Raw genomic sequence first — 12,868 nt, 5'->3', positions numbered from 1 at the left:
TAAGTAGTTGTTGAAACAACACTGCATTAGGCCTACAAGTTGGGTCTGGGTTGTAGAGATGGTGTCTGCTGCTCCAAGGTGTTCTCCAGGTTGCCTCTCCATAGCTTCTATCTTCTAGCTCTCGTTAAGTAGTTGTTGAAACAACACTGCATTAGGCCTACAAGTTGGGTCTGGGTCGTAGAGACGGTGTCTGCCGCTCCAAGGTGTTCTCCAGGTTGCCTCTCCATAGCTTCTATCTTCTGGCTCTCGTTAAGTAGTTGTTGAACCAACACTGCATTAGGCCTACAAGTTGGGTCTGGGTTGTAGAGACGGTGTCTGCCGCTCCAAGGTGTTCTACAGGTTGCCTCTCCATAGCTTCAATCTTCATGCTCTCGTTAAGTAGTTGTTGAAACAACACTGCATTAGGCCTACAAGTTGGGTCTGGGTCGTAGAAACGTGTCTGCCGCTCCAAAGTGTTCTCCAGGTTGCCTCTCCATAGCTTCTATCTTCTAGCTCTCATTAAGTAGTTGTTGAAATAACACTGCATTAGGCCTACAAGTTGGGTCTGGGTCGTAGAGACGGTGTCTGCCGCTCCAAGGTGTTCTCCAGGTTGCCTCTCCATAGCTTCTATCTTCTGGCTCTCGTTAAGTAGTTGTTGAACCAACACTGCATTAGGCCTACAAGTTGGGTCTGGGTTGTAGAGACGGTGTCTGCCGCTCCAAGGTGTTCTACAGGTTGCCTCTCCATAGCTTCAATCTTCATGCTCTCGTTAAGTAGTTGTTGAAACAACACTGCATTAGGCCTACAAGTTGGGTCTGGGTCGTAGAGACGGTGTCTGCCGCTCCAAAGTGTTCTCCAGGTTGCCTCTCCGTAGCTTCTATCTTCTAGCTCTCATTAAGTAGTTGTTGAAACAACACTGCATTAGGCCTATAAGTTGGGTCTGGGTTGTAGAGACGGTGTCTGCCGCTCCAAGGTGTTCTCCAGGTTGCCTCTCCATAGCTTCTATCTTCTAGCTCTCGTTAAGTAGTTGTTGAAACAACACTGCATTAGGCCTACAAGTTGGGTCTGGGATGTAGAGACGGTGTCTGCTGCTCCAAGGTGTTCTCCAGGTTGCCTCTCCATAGCTTCAATCTTCTAGCTCTCGTTAAGTAGTTGTTGAACCAACACTGCATTAGGCCTACAAGTTGGGTCTGGGTTGTAGAGACGGTGTCTGCCGCTCCAAGGTGTTCTCCAGGTTGCCTCTCCATAGCTTCTATCTTCTAGCTCTCGTTAAGTAGTTGTTGAAACAACACTGCAGTAGGCCTATAAGTTGGGTCTGGGTTGTAGAGACGGTGTCTGCCGCTCCAAGGTGTTCTCCAGGTTGCCTCTCCATAGCTTCTATCTTCTAGCTCTCGTTAAGTAGTTGTTGAAACAACACTGCATTAGGCCTACAAGTTGGGTCTGGGATGTAGAGACGGTGTCTGCCGCTCCAAGGTGTTCTCCAGGTTGCCTCTCCATAGCTTCAATCTTCATGCTCTCGTTAAGTAGTTGTTGAAACAACACTGCATTAGGCCTACAAGTTGGGTCTGGGTTGTAGAGACGGTGTCTGCCGCTCCAAGGTGTTCTCCAGGTTGCCTCTCCATAGCTTCAATCTTCATGCTCTCCTTAAGTAGTTGTTGAAACAACACTGCATTAGGCCTACAAGTTAGGTCTGGGTTGTAGAGACGGTGTCTGCCGCTCCAAGGTGTTCTCCAGGTTGCCACATAATCGAAGCTGCATAGAGCCTATTTTGTAATTTTAGGCCTACTAAGTCTTTCTGCGGTCCCTCCTGTCATGATCCCAATGGCAGGGGATCACAAAAGGACAAGCACAAAAAACAAAACAAGCTCTAGGGTGATAGAAACTGAGCTGACATGCAGACAGCATGTACAACAAAATCTTGTATATTTTGAACCTTAGCAGCAAGATTATTCAGGCTGGAAGCCAAACTCTGGACGTCCATGATAAACAGCTGAGGTCAGAGCCATTCAAGGATTAAGAGGAGGTAAGACGCAGCCAGGCTGCAATTAAGGCTATGCAGCAAACTCTGAGGGGAAAAAAAAAAAAAAAAAACTTCCTCAGACTACTTTTCCTCCTACTTCAGCCAATACGATTACCACTTTTTGGCCGGCTATACTGTCATGATCCCAATGGCAGGGGATCACAAAAGGACAAGCACAAAAAACAAAACAAGCTCTAGGGTGATAGAAACTGAGCTGACCGCGATCCTGAACCTCAACACACAACTAGCTGTAGCCGGGGAATGTGCCTACGATGATTCTAGACGTCTCGCGCCAGCCGAAGAACTAACTTTCCCTATTAGAAGAAACACAGACCTCTCTTGCCTCCAGAGAAACACCCCACAGAAATAGCAGCCCCCCACATGTAATGACGGTGAAATGAGAGGAAAGCACATACGTAGTTATGAAAACAGATTCAGCAAAATGAGGCCCGCTAAAGCTAGATAGCAGAGGATACAAAAGTGAACTGCGCGGTCAGCGAAAAACCCTACAAAAAACCATCCTGAAATTACTTGAACTCATGTTCCAACTCATGGAACATGAGGAGTAATATCAGCCCACTAGAGCAACCAGCAAAAAGGAATCACATATCTGCAAGCTGGACTAAGACAAAAATTAAGCAAAACGTGCAACAGGAAAATCAAAAACTTAGCTTGTCCTGAAGAATACAGAAGCGGGAAGCAGAGGTAACAAGACACACTGATTACATTGATAGCCGGCGAGGAAATGACAAGAAAGCCAGGTTAAATAGGAAACTCCCATATCCTGATAGAACAGGTGGACACCAGAGACCGCAGAGAACACAAGTCACCCAGTACCATCTGTAACCACCAGAGGGAGCCCAAAAACAGAATCCACAACAGTACCCCCCCCTTGAGGAGGGGTCACCGAACCCTCACGAGAACCACCAGGGCGACCAGGATGAGCCCTATGAAATGCACGGACCAAATCAGCAGCATGAACATCAGAGGCAACCACCCAAGAATTATCCTCCTGACCATAACCCTTCCACTTGACCAAATATTGGAGTTTCCGTCTGGAAACACGAGAATCCAAGATCTTCTCCACAACATACTCCAATTCTCCCTCCACCAGCACCGGAGCAGGAGGCTCAAGCGAAGGAACAACAGGTACCTCATACTTCCGCAACAACGACCGATGGAACACATTATGAATAGCAAACGATGCCGGGAGATCCAAACGAAACGACACAGGGTTAAGAATTTCCAAGATCCTATAGGGACCGATGAACCGAGGCTTGAACTTAGGAGAAGAGACCTTCATAGGAACAAAACGAGAAGACAACCACACCAAGTCCCCAACACGAAGTCGAGGACCCACGCGGCGACGGCGATTAGCAAACTGCTGAGCCCTCTCCTGGGACAACTTCAAATTGTCCACCACATGACTCCAAATCTGATGCAACCTATCCACCACCATGTCCACTCCAGGACAATCAGAAGGCTCCACCTGACCAGAGGAAAAACGAGGATGAAACCCCGAATTACAAAAGAAAGGAGAAACCAAGGTAGCAGAACTAGACCGATTATTAAGGGCAAATTCGGCAAGCGGCAAAAAGGTAACCCAGTCATCTTGATCAGCAGAAACAAAACACCTTAAATAAGTTTCCAAGGTCTGATTAGTTTGTTCCGTCTGGCCATTCGTCTGAGGATGGAATGCAGACGAAAAGGACAAATCAATGCCCATCTTAGCACAGAACGTCCGCCAAAATCTAGATACAAACTGGGATCCCCTGTCAGAAACGATGTTCTCCGGAATCCCATGCAAACGAACCACGTTCTGAAAAAACAGCGGGACCAACTCAGAGGAGGAAGGCAACTTAGGCAAGGGTACCAGATGAACCATCTTAGAAAAGCGGTCACACACAACTTGATGACGGACATTTTTTGAGAGACAGGGAGATCCGAAATAAAGTCCATGGAAATGTGCGTCCAAGGCCTCTTCGGAATAGGCAAAGGTGACAACAATCCACTGGCCCAAGAACAGCAAGGCTTAGCCCGAGCGCAAACTTCACAAGACTGCACAAAAGAACACACATCCCTCGACAAGGAAGGCCACCAAAAAGACCTGGCCACCAAGTCTCTAGTACCAAATATTCCAGGATGACCTGCCGGCTATACTGTCATGATCCCAATGGCAGGGGATCACAAAAGGACAAGCACAAAAAACAAAACAAGTTCTAGGGTGATAGAAACTGAGCTGACCGCGATCCTGAACCTCAACACACAACTAGCTGTAGCCGGGGAATGTGCCTACGATGATTCTAGACGTCTCGCGCCAGCCGAAGAACTAACTTTCCCTATTAGAAGAAACACAGACCTCTCTTGCCTCCAGAGAAACACCCCACAGAAATAGCAGCCCCCCACATGTAATGACGGTGAAATGAGAGGAAAGCACATACGTAGTTATGAAAACAGATTCAGCAAAATGAGGCCCGCTAAAGCTAGATAGCAGAGGATACAAAAGTGAACTGCGCGGTCAGCGAAAAACCCTACAAAAAACCATCCTGAAATTACTTGAACTCATGTTCCAACTCATGGAACATGAGGAGTAATATCAGCCCACTAGAGCAACCAGCAAAAAGGAATCACATATCTGCAAGCTGGACTAAGACAAAAATTAAGCAAAACGTGCAACAGGAAAATCAAAAACTTAGCTTGTCCTGAAGAATACAGAAGCGGGAAGCAGAGGTAACAAGACACACTGATTACATTGATAGCCGGCGAGGAAATGACAAGAAAGCCAGGTTAAATAGGAAACTCCCATATCCTGATAGAACAGGTGGACACCAGAGACCGCAGAGAACACAAGTCACCCAGTACCATCTGTAACCACCAGAGGGAGCCCAAAAACAGAATCCACAACAGTACCCCCCCCTTGAGGAGGGGTCACCGAACCCTCACGAGAACCACCAGGGCGACCAGGATGAGCCCTATGAAATGCACGGACCAAATCAGCAGCATGAACATCAGAGGCAACCACCCAAGAATTATCCTCCTGACCATAACCCTTCCACTTGACCAAATATTGGAGTTTCCGTCTGGAAACACGAGAATCCAAGATCTTCTCCACAACATACTCCAATTCTCCCTCCACCAGCACCGGAGCAGGAGGCTCAAGCGAAGGAACAACAGGTACCTCATACTTCCGCAACAACGACCGATGGAACACATTATGAATAGCAAACGATGCCGGGAGATCCAAACGAAACGACACAGGGTTAAGAATTTCCAAGATCCTATAGGGACCGATGAACCGAGGCTTGAACTTAGGAGAAGAGACCTTCATAGGAACAAAACGAGAAGACAACCACACCAAGTCCCCAACACGAAGTCGAGGACCCACGCGGCGACGGCGATTAGCAAACTGCTGAGCCCTCTCCTGGGACAACTTCAAATTGTCCACCACATGACTCCAAATCTGATGCAACCTATCCACCACCATGTCCACTCCAGGACAATCAGAAGGCTCCACCTGACCAGAGGAAAAACGAGGATGAAACCCCGAATTACAAAAGAAAGGAGAAACCAAGGTAGCAGAACTAGACCGATTATTAAGGGCAAATTCGGCAAGCGGCAAAAAGGTAACCCAGTCATCTTGATCAGCAGAAACAAAACACCTTAAATAAGTTTCCAAGGTCTGATTAGTTTGTTCCGTCTGGCCATTCGTCTGAGGATGGAATGCAGACGAAAAGGACAAATCAATGCCCATCTTAGCACAGAACGTCCGCCAAAATCTAGATACAAACTGGGATCCCCTGTCAGAAACGATGTTCTCCGGAATCCCATGCAAACGAACCACGTTCTGAAAAAACAGAGGGACCAACTCAGAGGAGGAAGGCAACTTAGGCAAGGGTACCAGATGAACCATCTTAGAAAAGCGGTCACACACAACTTGATGACGGACATTTTTTGAGAGACAGGGAGATCCGAAATAAAGTCCATGGAAATGTGCGTCCAAGGCCTCTTCGGAATAGGCAAAGGTGACAACAATCCACTGGCCCAAGAACAGCAAGGCTTAGCCCGAGCGCAAACTTCACAAGACTGCACAAAAGAACACACATCCCTCGACAAGGAAGGCCACCAAAAAGACCTGGCCACCAAGTCTCTAGTACCAAATATTCCAGGATGACCTGCCAACGCAGAAGAATGGACCTTGGAGATGACTCTACTGGTCCAATTATCCGGAACAAACAGTCTTTCAGGCGGACAACGATCAGGTTTATCCGCCTGAAACTCCTGCAAAGCACGTCGCAAGTCTGGGGAGACAGCCGACAAAATCACCCCATCCCTAAGGATACCAGTGGGCTCAGAATTTCCAGGGGAGTCAGGCACAAAACTCCTAGAAAGAGCATCCGCCTTCACATTCTTTGAACCTGGCAGGTATGAAACCACAAAATCGAAATGGGAGAAAAACAGTGACCAACGAGCCTGTCTAGGATTCAGACGCTTGGCAGACTCAAGGTAAATCAGATTTTTGTGATCAGTCAAGACCACCACACGATGTCTAGCACCCTCAAGCCAATGACGCCACTCCTCAAATGCCCACTTCATGGCCAAAAGCTCCCGATTACCAACATCATAATTCCGCTCAGTGGGTGAAAACTTTCTAGAAAAGAACGCACATGGCTTCATCACTGAGCAATCGGAGCTTCTCTGTGACAAAACCGCCCCCGCTCCAATCTCGGAAGCATCAACCTCAACCTGAAAAGGAAGCGAAACATCTGGCTGACGCAACACAGGAGCAGAAGAAAACTGGCGCTTAAGTTCCTGAAAGGCCTCCACAGCCGCAGGAGACCAATCAGCAACATCAGCACCCTTCTTAGTCAAATCCGTCAAAGGCTTAACAACACTAGAAAAATTAGTTATGAAACGACAATAAAAATTAGCAAAGCCCAAGAACTTCTGTAGACTCTTAAGAGATGTAGGCTGCGTCCAGTCACAAATAGCCTGAACCTTGACGGGATCCATCTCAATAGTAGAAGGGGAAAAAATATACCCCAAAAAAGAAATCTTCTGGACTCCAAAGAGACACTTTGAACCTTTTACAAACAAAGAATTGGCCCGCAGGACCTGAAACACCTTCCTGACCTGCTGAACATGGGACTCCCAGTCATCCGAAAAAACCAAAACATCATCCAAATACACAATCATAAATTTATCCAGATATTCACGGAAAATATCGTGCATAAAGGACTGGAAGACAGAAGGAGCATTAGAAAGTCCAAAAGGCATCACCAAATACTCAAAATGGCCCTCAGGCGTATTAAATGCGGTTTTCCACTCATCACCCTGCTTTATCCGCACAAGATTATACGCACCCCGAAGATCAATCTTAATGAACCATTTAGCCCCCTTAATGTGAGCGAACAAATCAGTCAACAATGGCAAAGGATACTGATATTTAACTGTAATCTTATTCAAAAGACGGTAATCTATACAAGGCCTCAAGGAACCATCTTTTTTGGCCACAAAAAAAAAACCTGCTCCCAAAGGGGACGAAGATGGACGGATATGTCCCTTTTCCAAGGACTCCTTAACATAATCCCGCATAGCAGTATGCTCTGGCACTGACAGATTGAACAAACGACCATTAGGAAATTTACTGCCAGGAATCAAATCTATAGCACAATCGCAATCCCTGTGAGGAGGAAGCGAATTGAGCTTAGGCTCCTCAAAAACATCCCGATAATCAGACAAAAATACCGGAACCTCAGAAGGAGTAGATGAAGCGATAGAAATCGGAGGTGCATCATCATGAACCCCCTGACATCCCCAGCTTAACACAGACATCGTTTTCCAGTCCAAGACTGGGTTATGAGTTTGTAACCATGGCAGACCAAGCACTAAGACATCATGTAAATTATACAGTACCAGGAAGCGAATCACCTCCTGATGAACGGGAGTCATACGCATGGTCACTTGTGTCCAGTACTGAGGTTTATTCATAGCCAAAGGTGTAGAGTCAATTCCTTTCAAAGGAATAGGGACTTCCAGAGGCTCCAGACTAAACCCACAGCGGTTGGCAAATGACCAATCCATAAGACTCAGGGCAGCGCCTGAATCCACATAGGCATCGACGGAAATGGCTGATAATGAACAAATCAGAGTCACAGACAGAATGAACTTAGACTGTAAAGTACTAATGGCAACAGACTTATCAACCTTTTTTGTGCGTTTAGAGCATGCTGATATAACATGAGCTGAATCACCACAATAAAAACACAACCCATTTTTCCGCCTATAGTTTTGCCGTTCACTTCTGAACTGAATTCTATCACATTGCATTGTCTCAGGTGCCTGTTCAGAAGACACCGCCAAATGGTGCACAGGTTTGCGCTCCCGTAAACGCCGATCAATCTGAATAGCCATAGTCATAGACTCATTCAGACCTGTAGGCGCAGAGAACCCCACCATGACATCTTTAATGGCCTCAGAAAGGCCATCTCTGAATCTTGCAGCCAGGGCGCACTCATTCCACTGAGTAAGCACCGACCATTTCCGAAATTTCTGACAATATATTTCTGCTTCATCTTGCCCCTGAGAGAGAGCCAATAAAGCTTTTTCAGCCTGAATCTCTAGGTTAGGTTCCTGATAGAGCAAACCCAATGCCAGAAAAAATGCATCCACATTGAGCAACGCAGGATCCCCTGGTGCCAATGCAAATGCCCAATTCTGAGAGTCACCCCGCAGGAAAGATATAACAATCTTGACTTGCTGAGCAGGGTCTCCAGAAGAGCGAGATTTCAAAGAAAGAAACAACTTGCAATTGTTCCTAAAATTCAGAAAACTAGATCTATCTCCAGAAAAAAACTCTGGGATAGGAATTCTAGGTTCAGACAGCATGTACAACAAAATCTTGTATATTTTGAACCTTAGCAGCAAGATTATTCAGGCTGGAAGCCAAACTCTGGACGTCCATGATAAACAGCTGAGGTCAGAGCCATTCAAGGATTAAGAGGAGGTAAGACGCAGCCAGGCTGCAATTAAGGCTATGCAGCAAACTCTGAGGGGAAAAAAAAAAAAAAAAACTTCCTCAGACTACTTTTCCTCCTACTTCAGCCAATACGATTACCACTTTTTGGCCGGCTATACTGTCATGATCCCAATGGCAGGGGATCACAAAAGGACAAGCACAAAAAACAAAACAAGCTCTAGGGTGATAGAAACTGAGCTGACCGCGATCCTGAACCTCAACACACAACTAGCTGTAGCCGGGGAATGTGCCTACGATGATTCTAGACGTCTCGCGCCAGCCGAAGAACTAACTTTCCCAATTAGAAGAAACACAGACCTCTCTTGCCTCCAGAGAAACACCCCACAGAAATAGCAGCCCCCCACATGTAATGACGGTGAAATGAGAGGAAAGCACATACGTAGTTATGAAAACAGATTCAGCAAAATGAGGCCCGCTAAAGCTAGATAGCAGAGGATACAAAAGTGAACTGCGCGGTCAGCGAAAAACCCTACAAAAAACCATCCTGAAATTACTTGAACTCATGTTCCAACTCATGGAACATGAGGAGTAATATCAGCCCACTAGAGCAACCAGCAAAAAGGAATCACATATCTGCAAGCTGGACTAAGACAAAAATTAAGCAAAACGTGGAACAGGAAAATCAAAAACTTAGCTTGTCCTGAAGAATACAGAAGCGGGAAGCAGAGGTAACAAGACACACTGATTACATTGATAGCCGGCGAGGAAATGACAAGAAAGCCAGGTTAAATAGGAAACTCCCATATCCTGATAGAACAGGTGGACACCAGAGACCGCAGAGAACACAAGTCACCCAGTACCATCTGTAACCACCAGAGGGAGCCCAAAAACAGAATCCACAACACCCTCCTTCCAATTGTCCTCCACTGAGCACACCAATGCAGACCGTGTACCCATGTAACCTTTTTTAAACCTGCGTTGAACCAACTTTGTGGTGTAAGGCCTACTTGTAGTGTCTGGCTGCGCCACTCAATACAGCTGTCCTCTTTAAAAAAAATGACCTGCAATTATTAGGAATTTGAAACCTGCAGTGGGCCCAGTAGTTTGGTTGGGGCCTACTAACAGTGTCTGCCGCTCCAAGGTGTTCTCCTGGTTGCCTTTCCTGAGCTTCTATCTTCAGGCTCTTGTTAAATAGTTGTTAAATGGAACAACTGCATTTGGCCTACTAGTTGGGTTGGGGCCTACTAACAGTGTCTGCCGCTCCTTGCTGTTCTCCTGGTTTCCATTTTCAGGCTCTCGTTAAGTTGTTGTTAATGTTAGACTGTATTTGGCCTACTAGTTGGGTTGGGCCTACTATCGGTGTCTGCCGCTCCTTGCTGTTCTCCTCCACTGAACAAAGCTGTGCCGCCTGTTTACTACTGTTGCCAATTTTGAACTGCATTTAGACTACTTACTGATTTGGGCCTACTCTGTTGTGAGTTCTGTTTTTGGGCTCCCTCTGGTGGTTACTGATGGTACTGGGTGACTTGTCTTTCCTGGGTCTCTGGGTTCCACCTGTTCCATCAGGATATGGGAGTTTCCTATTTAACCTGGCTTTGCTGGCATTTCCTCGCCGGTTATCAATGTATCCAGTGTGTCTTGTTACCTCTGCTCCCTGCTCCTAGAACCTTCTGGTCAAGCTACGTTTGGATTTTCCTGTTTTGGTGTTTTGCTTTATTTGGTTTTTTTAGTCCAGCCTGCAGATATGTGATTATTGCTGCTGGTTGCTCTAGTGGGCTGAAATTGCTCCTCATGTACCATGAGTTGGCACATGAGTTCAAGTAATTTCAGGATGGGTTTTTGAAGGGTTTTTCGCTGACCGCGCAGTTCACTTTTGTATCCTCTGCTATCTAGCTTTAGCGGGCCTCATTTTGCTGAAACTGTTTTCATACTGCGTATGTGCTTTCCTCTCATTTCACCGTCATTATATGTGGGGGGCTGCTATTTCTGTGGGGTATTTCTCTGGAGGCAAGAGAGGTCTGTGTTTCTTCTAATAGGGGAAGTTAGATCTTCGGCTGGAGCGAGACGTCTAGGATCATCGTAGGCACGTTCCCCGGCTACTTTTATTTGTGTGTTAGGTTCAGGGTCGCGGTCAGCTCAGGTTCCATCGCCCTAGAGCTTGTTTGTATCTGTGCTTGTCCTTTAGTGATCCCCTGCCATTGGGATCATGACAGTATAACCGGCCCACAAAGTGTTAATTGTATTGGCTGAAGTAGGAGGATAAGTAGTCTGAGGAAGTTTTTTTTTTTTTTTTTTATCTCTTTCCCTCAGAGTTTGCTGCCTAGCCTTATTGCAGCCTGGCTACTTCCTCCTCCTCTTAATCTTTGAATGGCTCTGATCCCAGCTGTTTATCATGGACGTCCAGAGTTTGGCTTCCAGCCTGAATAATCTTGCCGCTAAGGTTCAAAATATACAGGATTTTGTTGTACATGCTCCTATGTCTGAACCTAGAATTCCTGTCCCAGAGTTTTTTTCTGGAGATAGATCTCGTTTTCTGAATTTTAGGAACAATTGCAAGTTGTTTCTTTCTTTGAAATCTCGCTCCTCTGGAGACCCTGCTCAGCAAGTCAAGATAATTGTATCTTTCCTGCGGGGTGACCCTCAGGATTGGGCATTTGCATTGGCACCAGGGGACCCTGCGTTGCTTAATGCGGATGCGTTTTTTCTGGCATTGGGTTTGCTCTATGAGGAACCTAACCAAGAGATTCAGGCTGAAAAAGCTTTGTTGGCCCTCTCTCAGGGGCAAGATGAAGCAGAAATTTATTGTCAAAAATTTCGGAAGTGGTCGGTGCTTACTCAATGGAATGAGTGCGCCCTGGCTGCAAGGTTCAGAGATGGCCTTTCTGAGGCCATTAAAGATGTTATGGTGGGGTTCCCTGCGCCTACTGGTCTGAATGAGTCTATGACTATGGCTATTCAGATTGATCGGCGTTTACGGGAGCGCAAACCTGTGCACCATTTGGCGGTGTCGTCTGAACCGTCACCTGAGATAATGCAATCCAGAAGTGAACGGCAAAATTATAGGCGGAAAAAAAGGTTGTGCTTTTATTGTGGTGATTCAGCTCATGTTATATCAGCATGCTCTAAACGCACAAAAAAGGTTGATAAGTCTGTTGCCATTAGTACTTTACAGTCTAAGTTCATTCTGTCTGTGACTCAGATTTGTTCATTATCATCCATTTCCGTCAATGCCTATGTGGATTCAGGCGCTGCCCTGAGTCTTATGGATTGGTCATTTGCCAATCGCTGTGGGTTTAGTCTGGAGCCTCTGGAAGTTCCTATTCCTTTGAAAGGAATTGACTCTACACCTTTGGCTATGAATAAACCTCAGTACTGGACACAAGTGACCATGCGTATGACTCCTGTTCATCAGGAGGTGATTCGCTTCCTGGTACTGTATAATTTGCATGATGTCCTAGTGCTTGGTCTGCCATGGTTACAAACTCATAATCCAGTCCTTGACTGGAAATCGATGTCTGTGTTAAGCTGGGGTTGTCAGGGGGTTCATGATGATGCACCTCCGATTTCTATCGCTTCATCTACTCCTTCTGAGATTCCTGTGTTTTTGTCTGACTATCGGGATGTTTTTGAGGAGCCTAAGCTCAGTTCGCTTCCTCCTCACAGGGATTGCGATTGTGCTATAAATTTAATTCCAGGCAGTAAATTTCCTAAAGGTCGTTTGTTCAATCTGTCAGTGCCAGAGCATACTGCTATGCGGGATTATGTTAAGGAGTCCTTGGAAAAGGGACATATCCGTCCATCTTTGTCCCCTTTGGGAGCAGGTTTTTTTTTCGTGGCCAAAAAAGATGGTTCCTTGAGGCCTTGTATAGATTATCGTCTTTTGAATAAGATTA

This window comes from Ranitomeya imitator, chromosome 7 (genome assembly GCF_032444005.1).
Source record: "Ranitomeya imitator isolate aRanImi1 chromosome 7, aRanImi1.pri, whole genome shotgun sequence".
NCBI classification, from domain to species: Eukaryota; Metazoa; Chordata; class Amphibia; order Anura; family Dendrobatidae; genus Ranitomeya; species Ranitomeya imitator.
The sequence above is the reverse complement of the archived record's forward strand: the minus strand, read 5'-3'. Positions refer to the sequence as shown.